Source organism: Thalassophryne amazonica, chromosome 16 (assembly GCF_902500255.1).
Source record: "Thalassophryne amazonica chromosome 16, fThaAma1.1, whole genome shotgun sequence".
NCBI classification, from domain to species: domain Eukaryota; kingdom Metazoa; phylum Chordata; class Actinopteri; order Batrachoidiformes; family Batrachoididae; genus Thalassophryne; species Thalassophryne amazonica.
The window spans coordinates 88,404,919-88,419,352 of record NC_047118.1 but is presented as its reverse complement, the minus strand read 5'-3'; positions in this window follow the sequence as shown (position 1 = coordinate 88,419,352).

The window sequence follows — 14,434 nt, the reverse complement described above, 5'->3', positions numbered from 1 at the left end:
TGTTTATTGTTTTTTCTGTTACTGTCAGATGTTTGTTTTTTTCTGTTACTGTCAGATGTTTGTTTTTTCTGTTACTGTCAGATGTTGTTTGTTGTTTTTTTTCTGTTACTGTCAGATGTTTGTTTTTTGTTTTTTTCTGTTACTGTCAAGATGTTTATTGTTTTTTCTGTTACTGTCAGATGTTTGTTTTTTTCTGTTACTGTCAGATGTTGTTTATTGTTTTTTTCTGTTACTGTCAGATGTTTGTTTTTTTTTTTTTATGTTACTGTCAGATGTTTGTTTTTTTCGGTCACTGTCAGATGTTGTTTCTTGTTGTTTTTCTGTTACTGGTCAGATGTTTGTTTTTTGTTTTTTATGTTACTGTCAGATGTTTGTTTTTTTCTGTTTACTGTCAGATGTTGTTTGTGTTTTTTTTTCTGTTACCTGTCAGATGTTTGTTTTTGCTTTTTTTCTGTTACTTGTCAGATATGTGTTTGTTTGTTCTGTTACTGTCAGATTGTTGTTGTTGTTGTTTTTTTCTGTTACTGTTAAGGATGTTTGTTTTTGTTTTTCTGTTACTGTCAGGATATTGTTTGTTTTTTCTGTTACTGTCAGGATGTTGTTTATTGTTTTTTTTCTCTTACTGTCAGATGTTGTTTTTTTTCTTGTTACTGTCAGATATTGTTGTTTGTTTTTGTTTTGTGTGTGTTTTTTTTCATGGGTTCGGGTCTCCCGCGGTCCCGCCTCCCTCGCGCTCTTCACGCGCCGGTATAGAGTTTTGTCGGAGTTTTCTGCGTTAAACTCGGTGGTGATTCGGTGTGAATTAATCTGGTCTTTCGGCCGTTTGGACCGAAGCCGGATCCGGCCCGCCCGGTTTTGATCGGAAATCGTTCGTCTTTCCGGGGGCCCGGCTTGCGGGCCTCGGCCGGTTCAGGTCAGTATCTGCGGGATTCGATCGGTTCGTCCGTTTCGTTCGTTAACAAAATGTCGGGACAGCGGACGATAAATGAACTCTGGTCTCCGGTTAACCGATTTCTCATTTAAGTTCACCGTCAAACCGGAGCTCGAACCCAAAACGTTTTCACCTGGAAAAACTGGGATCCAAACCGGAACCGGAGCCAGAAATCCAAACTAACATCAAACACCAGCATGGTGTGGCGCCGGTCCGGTTTGAGGAACGTTCTGGAGCTGAGAAGGTGGATTTTGTTCTTTTCTCGTTTGTGGAGGCCCGAAGATCACTGCGAGCACTGACGGCCTGTGAACGCACGGGGGCGCTCACCGCGCGGCCAACGCCACGTCCAACCCGGAAACCAAGAAGGCCTTTTAGAAGGAGACAGTCCTTCCGTGTGGCCCATCAATAAACAACATCTGACAGTAACAGAAAAAAAACATCTGACAGTAACAGAAAAAACAAACAACAATATCTGACAGTAACAGAAAAAACAAAAAACAAACATCTGACAGTAACAGAAAAAAAACAACAAACAACATCTGACAGTAACAGAAAAAAACATCTGACAGTAACAGAAAAAACAAACAACAATATCTGACAGTAACAGAAAAAAACAACAAACAACATCTGACAGTAACAGAAAAAACAAAAACAAACATCTGACAGTAACAGAAAAACAACAACAAACAACATCTGACAGTAACAGAAAAAAACATCTGACAGTAACAGAAAAAAACAAACATCTGCCAGTAACATAAAAAACAAAAAACAAACATCTGACAGTAACAGAAAAACAACAAGAAACAACATCTGACAGTAACAGAAAAAAAAACATCTGACAGTAACAGAAAAAAACAAACATCTGACAGTAACATAAAAAACAAAAAACAAACATCTGACAGTAACAGAAAAACAACAAGAAACAACATTTGACAGTAACAGAAAAAAAACATCTGACAGTAACATAAAAAAACAAACAACAATATCTGACAGTAACAGAAAAAACAAAAAACAAACATCTGACAGTAACAGAAAAAAACAAACATCTGACAGTAACATAAAAAACAAAAAACAAACATCTGACAGTAACAGAAAAACAACAAGAAACAACATCTGACAGTAACAGAAAAAAAAACATCTGACAGTAACAGAAAAAAAACAAACATCTGACAGTAACATAAAAAACAAAAAACAAACATCTGACAGTAACAGAAAAACAACAAGAAACAACATCTGACAGTAACAGAAAAAAAACATCTGACAGTAACAGAAAAAAACAAACATCTGACAGTAACATAAAAAACAAAAAACAAACATCTGACAGTAACAGAAAAACAACAAACAACATCTGACAGTAACAGAAAAAAAACATCTGACAGTAACATAAAAAACAAACAACAATATCTGACAGTAACAGAAAAAACAAAAAACAAACATCTGACAGTAACAGAAAAAAACAAACATGTGACAGTAACATAAAAAACAAAAAACAAACATCTGACAGTAACAGAAAAAACAAACATCTGACAGTAACATAAAAATCAAAAAACAACATCTGACAGTAACAGAAAAAAACAAACATCTGACAGTAACATAAAAAACAATAAACAACATCTGACAGTAACAGAAAAAACAAACATCTGACAGTAACATAAAAAACAAAAAACAAACATCTGACAGTAACAGAAAAACAACAACAAACAACATCTGACAGTAACAGAAAAAAAAACATCTGACAGTAACAGAAAAAAAAAACAACAAACAACATCTGACAGTAACAGAAAAAAAAACATCTGACAGTAACAGAAAAAAAACAACAAACAACATCTGACAGTAACAGAAAAAAACAAACAACAATATCTGACAGTAACAGAAAAAAAAAACATCTGACAGTAACAGAAAAAACAACAACAAACAACATCTGACAGTAACAGAAAAAAACAAACATCTGACAGTAACATAAAAAACAAAAAACAAACATCTGACAGTAACAGAAAAACAACCAGAAACAACATCTGACAGTAACAGAAAAAAAACATCTGACAGTAACAGAAAAAAAAACAACAAACAACATCTGACAGTAACAGAAAAAAAACCATCTGACACTAACAGAAAAAAAACAACAAACAACATCTGACAGTAACAGAAAAAAACAAACAACAATATCTGACAGTAACAGAAAAAAAAACATCTGACAGTAACAGAAAAAACAACAACAAACAACATCTGACAGTAACAGAAAAAAACAAACATCTGACAGTAACATAAAAAACAAAAAACAAACATCTGACAGTAACAGAAAAACAACAACAAACAACATCTGACAGTAACAGAAAAAAAAACAACAAACAACATCTGACAGTAACAGAAAAAAAAACATCTGACAGTAACAGAAAAAAAACAACAAACAACATCTGACAGTAACAGAAAAAAAACAAACATGTGACAGTAACATAAAAACAAAAAACAAACATCTGACAGTAACAGAAAAAACAAACATCTGACAGTAACATAAAAAACAAAAAACAAACATCTGACAGTAACAGAAAAACAACAAGAAACAACATCTGACAGTAACAGAAAAAAACAAACATCTGACAGTAACATAAAAAACAATAAACAACATCTGACAGTAACAGAAAAAACAAACATCTGACAGTAACAGAAAAACAACAACAAACAACATCTGACAGTAACAGAAAAAAACAAACAACAATATCTGACAGTAACAGAAAAAAAAAACATCTGACAGTAACAGAAAAAAAACAACAAACAACATCTGACAGTAACAGAAAAAAACAAACATCTGACAGTAACATAAAAAACAAAAAACAAACATCTGACAGTAACAGAAAAACAACAACAAACAACATCTGACAGTAACAGAAAAAAACAAACATCTGACAGTAACATAAAAAACAATAAACAACATCTGACAGTAACAGAAAAAAACAAACATCTGACAGTAACATAAAAAACAATAAACAACATCTGACAGTAACATAAAAAACAAAAAACAAACATCTGACAGTAACAGAAAAACAACAACAAACAACATCTGACAGTAACAGAAAAAAACAAACATCTGACAGTAACATAAAAAACAATAAACAACATCTGACAGTAACAGAAAAAAACAAACATCTGACAGTAACATAAAAAACAATAAACAACATCTGACAGTAACAGAAAAAAACAAACATCTGACAGTAACAGAAAAAACAACAATAAACAACATCTGACAGTAACAGAAAAAACAAAAAACAAACATCTGACAGTAACAGAAAAACAACAACAAACAACATCTGACAGTAACAGAAAAAAAACAAACATCTGCCAGTAACATAAAAAACAAAAAACAAACATCTGACAGTAACAGAAAAAAAAACAACAAACAACATCATGTGGGGACATTCGAGATCAGAGTTGGCCAGTGATGTTGCACAATTTATCTCACGTGTCTCACTTTTTTAAAACAAACATTCACCATCAAATTCAGGACACATTCACTTTGATCTAAAATCCTTTCAACTTCACTGAAAAAACTGGCCCTCTCAAAATAAGACAAGTAATCCCAAATCTAGCCAAATAGTCTTATTAAGCAGGAAAAAAAATCTGCCAATGGGTTTAAAAAAATTTACTCGGTTCAAAAATAGCAAAACTACGGAGGCATCAAAAGGTGCCTGAACTAGACAGAAATGCCAAAACTGAATTGATGCCTTAATGGAAGACTAAAGACGAACAAAAAGTGATTTTATTTCAGTCCCATGAGCTGCTGCCTTGTTTTTACCGCAGCAGCTCCGAGGTGGATCTGCATGTTGAATTGTCACAAGTTTTACACCGGATGCTCTTCCTGACGCAACTCCACATTGCATGGAGAAGTGTGGTAGGGGTGGGGTTTGAACCAGGAACCTTTTGCACTGAAGCCAAGTGCACTAACCGCTGATCCACCCCCAAGATTATGTTTGTATTTAGACAAAAAAAAAGGTCTTTTTTTTTTTTTTTACTTTGTTAGATATCAGTTTTGCAGTGTTCATGGGACATGCATCAATCTCTCAGTCAGTCGATGTTCACCCGCAGCAAATCACTCAAAAACTGATGATCAATTAATTTAACTTTTGTCTCCAAAACCTCACAAAATGTACAAACCCAAATCAGAAAAGGTTGGAATTTACAGAAAATCCAAATAAAATAAAAAAAGGTGATCCTTGATTCTTCTCCTTTTAACTTCTATTTCAGATGTTCTCTCAACCGCCTTCAGCTAATTCAAAACGCTGCTGCTCGTCATCTCTCTGGAAAGAAAAGTGTGACCTCATCACACCAGGCTTGGCCTCCCTCCACTGGCTCCTGGTCCGATATTGCATTGATTTCTCACTTCCTTTAACTGTTTTTAAAGGCCTTAATGGCATCAAACTATTGATATGATTGTGTATTTAAATAATCTAACTGTCCTGGATTATTACATGTACAGCTATTATATATTTTAGGGTAAAAACCAAACAGTCACATTCACAACATTACCTGTACACCTATATAATTGTTATTATTATTATCACCATCGTCATGACTATGATCCGACCCTGGTGGTCGGCGACGCTGTGGGAGGGAAAGCTGGGAGTCTACACAAGTTTTTTTATTTTCTAATAACAAGTTTATTCAATGAGGATAAACAAATGCTAAATTATTGTTGTGTCGTAACTTAATTTTTGTTCAGCCTTTGTGACCCGTCTTCATGAAGTTATATGCAAAAATGTTGAAATTGGCCCTATCCTGCAATGATAAAGAATCCTTAAAAAAAATTACTCGATCTGGATCGTGTTCCAGATCATTACCAAAATTTTATGACTATTAAGTTAGGCCAAGATACACCCCTGGTAAAAATTTCATTGAAATCCGTTGAGGAGTTTTTGAGTAATCCTGCTAACAAACCAACCAACAAACAGACGCAACCAAAAACATAACCTCCTTGGGGCAGGTAATTAACAGAAAACAAAACCCAATACTACCTCATAACTGATAACACAAATGAGATGATAAACAGAGAAGAAACAAATCAAATCAAAATCAAATCAATTTTATTTATATAGCGCCAAATCACAGCAAACAGTTGCCCCAAGGCGTTTTATATTGTAAGGCAAAAGCCATACAATAATTACAGAAAAACCTCAACGGTCAAAACGACCCCCTGTGAGCAAGCACTTGGCGACAGTGGGAAGGAAAAACTCCCTTTTAACAGGAAGAAACCTCCAGCAGAACCAGGCTCAGGGAGGGGCAGTCTTCTGCTGGGACTGGTTGGGGCTGAGGGAGAGAACCAGGAAAAAGACATGCTGTGGAGGGGAGCAGAGATCGATCACTAATGATTAAATGCAGAGTGGTGCATACAGAGCAAAAAGAGAAAGAAACACTCAGTGCATCATGGGAACCCCCCAGCAGTCTAAGTCTATAGCAGCATAACTAAGGGATGGTTCAGGGTCACCTGATCCAGCTCTAACTATAAGCTTTAGCAAAAAGGAAAGTTTTAAGCCTAATCTTAAAAGTGGAGAGGGTGTCTGTCTCCCTGATCCGAATTGGGAGCTGGTTCCACAGGAGAGGAGCCTGAAAGCTGAAGGCTCTGCCTCCCATTCTACTCTTACAAACCCTAGGAACTACAAGTAAGCCTGCAGTCTGAGAGCGAAGCGCTCTATTGGGGTGATATGGTACTACGAGGTCCCTAAGATAAGATGGGACCTGATTATTCAAAACCTTATAAAGAAGAAGAAGAATTTTAAATTCTATTCTGGAATTAACAGGAAGCCAATGAAGAGAGGCCAATATGGGTGAAATATGCTCTCTCCTTCTAGTCCCTGTCAGTACTCTAGCTGCAGCATTTTGAATTACAACCTCTGGCAAATATTATGGAATCACCGGCCTCGGAGGATGTTCATTCAGTTGTTTAATTTTGTAGAAAAAAAAGCAGATCACAGACATGACACAAAACTAAAGTCATTTCATTTTTTTATGTGTTGTTTTAAAATTTTATTTTATATGTGTTTTATTTTGTAAATTTGTGTTTTTAATGTTAAGCACTTTGGACACCAGTCGGTGCTGTAAAGCGCTTTATAAATAAATGTTGATTGATTGATTGATTTCAAATGGCAACTTTCTGGCTTTAAGATACACTATAAGAAATCAAGAAAAAAAATTGTGGCAGTCAGTAACGGTTACTTTTTTAGACCAAGCAGAGGGAAAAAAATATGGAATCACTCAATTCTGAGGAATAAATTATGGAATCACCCTGTAAATTTTCATCCCCAAAACTAACACCTGCATCATATCAGATCTGCTCGTTAGTCTGCATCTAAAAAGGAGTGATCACACCTTGGAGAGCTGTTGCACCAGGTGGACTGACATGAATCATGGCTCCAACACAAGAGATGTCAGTTGAAACAAAGGAGAGGATTATCAAACTCTTAAAAGAGGGTAAATCATCACGCAATGTTGCAAAAGATGTTGGTTGTTCACAGTCAGCTGTGTCTAAACTCTGGACCAAATACAAACAACATGGGAAGGTTGTTAAAGGCAAACATACTGGTAGACCAAGGAAGACATCAAAGTGTCAAGACAGAAAACTTAAAGCAATATGTCTCAAAAATCGAAAAATGTACAACAAAACAAATGAGGAACGAATGAGAGGAAACTGGAGTCAACGTCTGTGACCGAACTGTAAGAAACCGCCTAAAGGAAATGGGATTTACATACAGAAAAGCTAAACGAAAGCCATCATTAACACCTAAACAGAAAAAAACAAGGTTACAATGGGCTAAGGAAAAGCAATCGTGGACTGTGGATGACTGGATGAAAGTCATATTCAGTGATGAATCTTGAATCTGCATTGGGCAAGGTGATGATGCTGGAACCTTTGTTGGTGCCGTTCCAATGAGATTTATAAAGATGACTGCCTGAAGAGAACATGTAAATTTCCACAGTCATTGATGATATGGGGCTGCATGTCAGGTAAAGGCAGTGGGGAGATGGCTGTCATTACATCATCAATAAATGCACAAGTTTACGTTGATATTTTGGACACTTTTCTTATCCCATCAATTGAAAGGATGTTTGGGGATGATGAAATCATTTTTCAAGATGATAATGCATCTTGCCATAGAGCAAAAACTGAAAACATTCCTTGCAAAAAGACACATAGGGTCAATGTCATGGCCTGCAAATAGTCCGGATCTTAATCCAATTGAAAATCTTTGGTGGAAGTTGAAGAAAATGGTCCATGACAAGGCTCCAACCTGCAAAGCTGATCTGGCAACAGCAATCAGAGAAAGTTGGAGCCAGATTGATGAAGAGTACTGTTTGTCACTCATTAAGTCCATGCCTCAGAGACTGCAAGCTGTTAGAAAAGCCAGAGGTGGTGCAACAAAATACTAGTGATGTGTTGGAGCGTTCTTTTGTTTTTCATGATTCCATATTTTTTTCCTCAGAATTGAGTGATTCCATATTTTTTTTTCCCTCTGCTTGGTCTAAAAAAGTAACCGTTACTGACTGCCACAATTTTTTTTCCTGATTTCTTATAGTGTTTCTTAAAGCCAGAAAGTTGCCATTTGAAATGACTTAAACAAAATTAAACAACTGAATGAACATCCTCCGAGGCCGGTGATTCCATAATTTTTGCCAGGGGTTGTAACTGAAGGCTTTTCAGGGAACTTTTAGGACAACCTGATAATAATGAATTACAATAGTCCAGCCTAGAGGAAATAAATGCATGAATTAGTTTTTCAGCATCACTCTGAGACAAGACCTTTCTAATTTTAGAGATATTGCGCAAATGCAAAAAAGCAGTCCTACATATTTGTTTAATATGCGCTTTGAATGACATATCCTGATCAAAACCCAGTGACCATAGAAAAAATAATAACCAAAGAATTAATCAGTGATGAAAGTGTAACACAAAGAAAAGCAATGAATAACTGAATGACAGGTAAAGAATGAAACCACTAACTAAATAGTAAACAAAGCAAAGCAATAAACACAACCAAACAGACTAACACGATAAAGTACAAACTAATGAAAGGTAAAACTAGAAAATCAAAGAGAAAATAACGCAATGAACAAAGACCTAAACCCTGAGCCAGGGCTGAGCATCTCTCTCTCTCTCTCTCTCTCTCTCTCTCTCTCTCTCTCTCTCTCTCTCTATATATATATATATATACACACAGTAGTGTTCAGAATAATAGTAGTGCTATGTGACTAAAAAGATTAATCCAGGTTTTGAGTATATTTCTTATTGTTAGATGGGAAACAAGGTACCAGTAGATTCAGTAGATTCTCACAAATCCAACAAGACCAAGCATTCGTGATATGCACACTCTTAAGGCTATGAAATTAGGCTATTAGTAAAAAAAAAGTAGAAAAGAATTATGTGAATGTGAACAATGATCTCATTATCTTTAGTGTTGTTTTCATACAGGTGGAAAAGGATGAACAGCATATTGTAGCTCAGACAGTCTTTACAGTTTCCTTGAACGCTGACTGACCCCTCATCATCGTGAACAGGCGTTAGCAGTTATTTACCATCAGTTGTGTAGACAGTGTGTGCTCTCTGCAGCCAAATCAAGTAAATGTTTGATGTACTTTGATCCATTTTAGACAGCAGTCTGTGACATAATGTTCGATCTTATCGGCCAAGGTTTGTTTTTGTTTAGTTTGCTTGCAGAAGGAAACTAAATGTATGTGAATGAGTTGTAACATCGACAGGGTGGGCCAATAAAATGTTGCCAAAACTTGTTCCAAAACTCCACCAGAGGTTGAAGGTGAAGAGGACATGTTCATCTGGTTAAATGTCCTAAGAGTCCAGCAAACCTACACCTGCTTCTATGCTCCTAATTAAAACAAAGGCTCTTTAAACAACTATTTTAGTATTTTTAAAAAGCTGTTTCATTTGATATTTTGACATTAAATGAATGAATCACTAAAAATGTCCATGAAGTCAAAGTTCAGTCAAAAAGACATTTGCACAGATAGAAGCCCCGCCCCTACTGTGAACAATTTTAAAACATTCATAATCACTAATTAAATTCATATTTCAGAAATAACTCTGTCCTGATCACAATATTAAAAGCAATTACATATTCTGATGTATGTAATTATAAGTTGAAATGACTCAATTAAAAAAAGAAATTATTTCATCGTGAGGTTTATGACACATTAAGAAATCCTAATTTACAATCACACTTCAGTTAACACCGTAAAACATCGGTAAAAACGTTGTAGATTTCGTAAATTTATTTAAATCACAGAAATCAACATACAGAAATAGCAAAGTATGCAGAAGCTTTATAATTTAATAGTGTGGATTAGGTTGATAACACAAAAAAACACTGCTGGGTGGTGGACGTCATGTGGAGAGGACGGAGGTCCATTCTGTCTCCGTCCACAGAGTGATCAGTACAGTTACAGTCTGGGACTCGATGATGTTATGAAACAAAATGTGTTTCATAGCACAAAATAGAAAATAGGTTTATTCATTACACTTTAATCACAACTCAAAAAGAGGACAAAATAAATAAACAAGTAAATAACATGCAAGAGTAAAAGAAAACAACTTAAAAACATCAGAAAGACAGCATCAAAGCTCGTGACGGGTCGCAAACACCTCCAGAACCTCATCCCACCAGAACCCCACGGAGGAGGAAGAACCCCTCTGCACGTGAGGTTTATGTTTCCTGGCCGTGAGACGTCCAGTGTCTCTGACCGCCGGCTCGGGACAACAAAGATCAGGTGACCTGTCTTTGCTGGAGTCGAGATCAGGCTTAAATCCACAACATGAAGTGACTCTGTTTGCTGTCTTCCTTCCTCCTGAAGCCGGAGTCGCGAGTGGTGTGAATCAGTCCATCGTGACTGTGGCGTGAACACATGAATAAGCTTTTCTTTTTAATTCAGTCCATTTATTAAATGGTTGACTTTTTGAAGTTGGAACTGTTTTGAACCTCAGCAGCCATTTTGTCTTTAATACGAGCTGCTAAAATATCTGAAGACACAAAGTCAACGTACGCATGGCTGAGAGAAAATAAAATGACTTCATGTGGAATAAAAACAAGGCAGAGGGTCAACAGAAAGAAGACAAAAGTAAGAGATGAATATTAACTAGTGTGCCTTAATTGAGAGAGTGACGACATGACAAGTCGAAAAAATCAGTCACGTGACTCCTGGTGCCATCTTGGGGCCAAAACAGTGTTGGCTGTTAATCTGTCTGCATATAAATTCAGCTATTTTATTTATTTATTTGCTGAAAATGCTGGGTTGTTGTGCATTTGGATTCACAAATAGACACAAATAAGGGCTTCAAGATGCACAGATTCCCTTCTTATCCAAAGAGAAGAAACATTTGGGAAAATAAAGTCAGCTGTGTGGGATGGAATCATCAAATCTTTGAGAGGTAAATTTATTGTTCAGTTCCATGTTCAGTAAAACTCAACTAAACCGTTATTGTATGAACCAGATATTTAGAGTCACCGGACAAAAAAGTCCCAAATTTTTTGTATTATTTTCCATGCAATAAACACCGTATATAACGGATTTTGTCTAATAGATTTTTTTGTTCACATCAAATAAAATGTCCCGTCTGATCACAATGTATTTCCATAAAAAACTCCAAGCAGTCTGGATGTGCACAGTAACAGAGGTACAAATTAAAGTTCAACTCTAACACTCACCAATTTGTGGAAAGTGGGACCGGAGTCATTTCTGGGATTAAAAGTCAGACCGTTCAAACTCAAACCCACAGCCTGACGTGCACCTGTTAAATCAGACACAAAAGGCTGTGATTTGACACTTTTCTGCTTTTACTTCTTCATCTGCCATCATATTCTAATAATTTTTACAGTGCGCACGCTGATTAAAAATGGATCAGAAAAGCCTGCATGTTTACAGCACAAAGTCACTAAAAGATGAAAATGTTTACCTTTGATTTGGAGGTGATGATTGTAGAAAGAAAAGCTTGTTGAGGGTCAAATTAATCCATAATAAATTATAATCCAGAGATGGAGAACTTTAAAACTGTCACACACGTCATTGTATGACACAGAGCTGCAGCTGCATAAATCAGGCTTTAAATTAATTACATAAATCATCATAAATTGTAAATGTATTTAAATTTGTTATCTTAACTATTTTTATATTTATTTTGATAGCACCTGTACCTGGATGTGTTGCTGTATGTGGTTAAATGATTTAAAAAATGTTGAAAACATTAAAGGTTCATTCAGTAGTTCAGTGCAGTTGGAACCAAAATGCCATGTTCTGAGTTGACGCCGCTCTCTGAATAAAGGCACACTAATATTAACCATCAACCCCCCAAACGCAGCTCCCCCTCTTCATGTGTTCCCGCCCATTTCCCTCTGAGTCTGCACGACCTTTGACCTCCAACCCTCCCCCCAACACACATGCCTAGGGGAGGGGCTGCCCTCCACCATTTGGTCTGCAGCAGTTCTTCCATGATCCCGAGCCTAAAGTCTATGATCCCGACCCCGAGTGCTCAGCCAGGAAGGTGAACCTTCTGACATCATCAAGTGATGAAGTGAATGTGGAAGACATGAGTGAAAATGTGGAGTCTGATGAATCCGACTTCTTTAAAGGGGAACAAATTGATTGCAAATAATAAATCAATGAAACATGAAAAGTGAAAAACAGAAAACACTCAAAGGAAGACAAAGTAAAAAGAAGGAAAGAAAGAGAGGAAGAGAAAGAAGTCAGGAAAGAAAGAAAGCCAAAGCAAAAGGACAAAAATTAAAGGAAGACAGTATAAAAGGAGAAATAAGAAAAAGGAACAAACGGAAAAGAAAAAAGGAAAGCTGGAAAGTGAGAAAAGAAAGAATAAACCAAAGTAAGAAAAAAAGACCGTGTTAGAGAACAGGGACATTCTGCATGTGAAGGATTGGAAGTTGATGCTTTTTCCTTTTTCCTTTGCTTCTTCACAGAGACGTCAGTCTGAGCTGATTTGTTTGACCGACACAGTGAAATTACAGCCAGCGAACGATAAACAAAGCGGTTTCAGCTGGACGTCGTCACGCTTCAGCCTGAACACGTGACCGTTTGATCTTTCTGCTAACCAATGAGACGATAACACTGATCAATACACACAGCAGTCAAGATGCAAACACACACACACACACACATACAGACTTCATGTGTATGAAGTGATTCATTTCAAATTTTGTTTTGAGAAAAAATTAATTTTAACCACTTTTCTAGTTTTAGTGTTAATACTATGTATTAATATCACAAGCTATTATCATGTATTATATGTGTTAATACTATGTATTAATATCACAAGCTATTATCATGTATTATATGTGTTAATACTATGTATTAATATCACAAGCTATTATCATGTATTATATGTGTTAATACTATGTATTAATATCATGTGTCATTATCATGTACTAATATCATGAGTCAATAATATGCATTAATACCATGTATTATCACAAGGTATTATCATGTATTATATGTGTTAATACTATGTATTAATATCATGTGTCGTTATCATGTATTAATATATGTGTTAATACATGTATTAATATCATGAGCTATTATCATGTACTAATATCATGTGTCAATAATATGCGTTAATACCATGTATTAATATCACAAGCTATTATCGTGTATTAATATATGTGTTAATACTATGTATTGATATTATGTGCCATTATCATGTATTAATATAGGTGTTAATACCATGTATTACTATCATGGGCTATTATCATGTATTAATATCATGAGCTATTATCATACAAATATCATGTGTCAATAATATGCGTTAACACCATGTATTAATATCACAAGCTATTAGCATGTTTTAATATACGAGGTCTATTAGAAAAGTATCCGACCTTATTATTTTTTTCAAAAACCATATGGATTTGAATCACGTGTGATTACATCAGACATGCTTGAACCCTCGTGGGCATGCGAGAGTTTTTTTACGCCTGTCGGTTACGTCATTCGCCTGTGGGCAGTCTTTGAGTGAGGAGTCGTCCACCCGCTTGTCGTTTTTTTCATTGTTTAGGAATGGCTCAGAGACTGCTGCTTTGTTTGATAAAAATTTTTTCAAAACTGTAAGGCACAACTGAGTGGATACCATTCGATAAATTCAGCTGGTTTTCGGTAAAAATTTTAACGGCTGATGAGAGATTTTGGTCTGGTAGTGTCGCTTTAAGGACGGCCCACGGCGCCTGACGGCGATCTGCGCTTCGAGGCGGCAGCGTCTCGCCGTTTCAAGTTGAAAACTTCCACATTTCAGGCTCTGTTGACCCAGTAAGTCATCAGAGAACAGAGAACTTTCAGACGAAGTCGGCATGAGGAGTTTATTCAGACATTCCATTGTTAACGGACATTTTGTAATGAGAGAACGTGCGGGCAGAGTCACATGTCGGGCCGGACCCGACCGCGGGGGGTCGCAACAGGAAAAACACCTTCGTTGGAAACCTTAACGGTCAAGTTGGAACATGCCCAAGC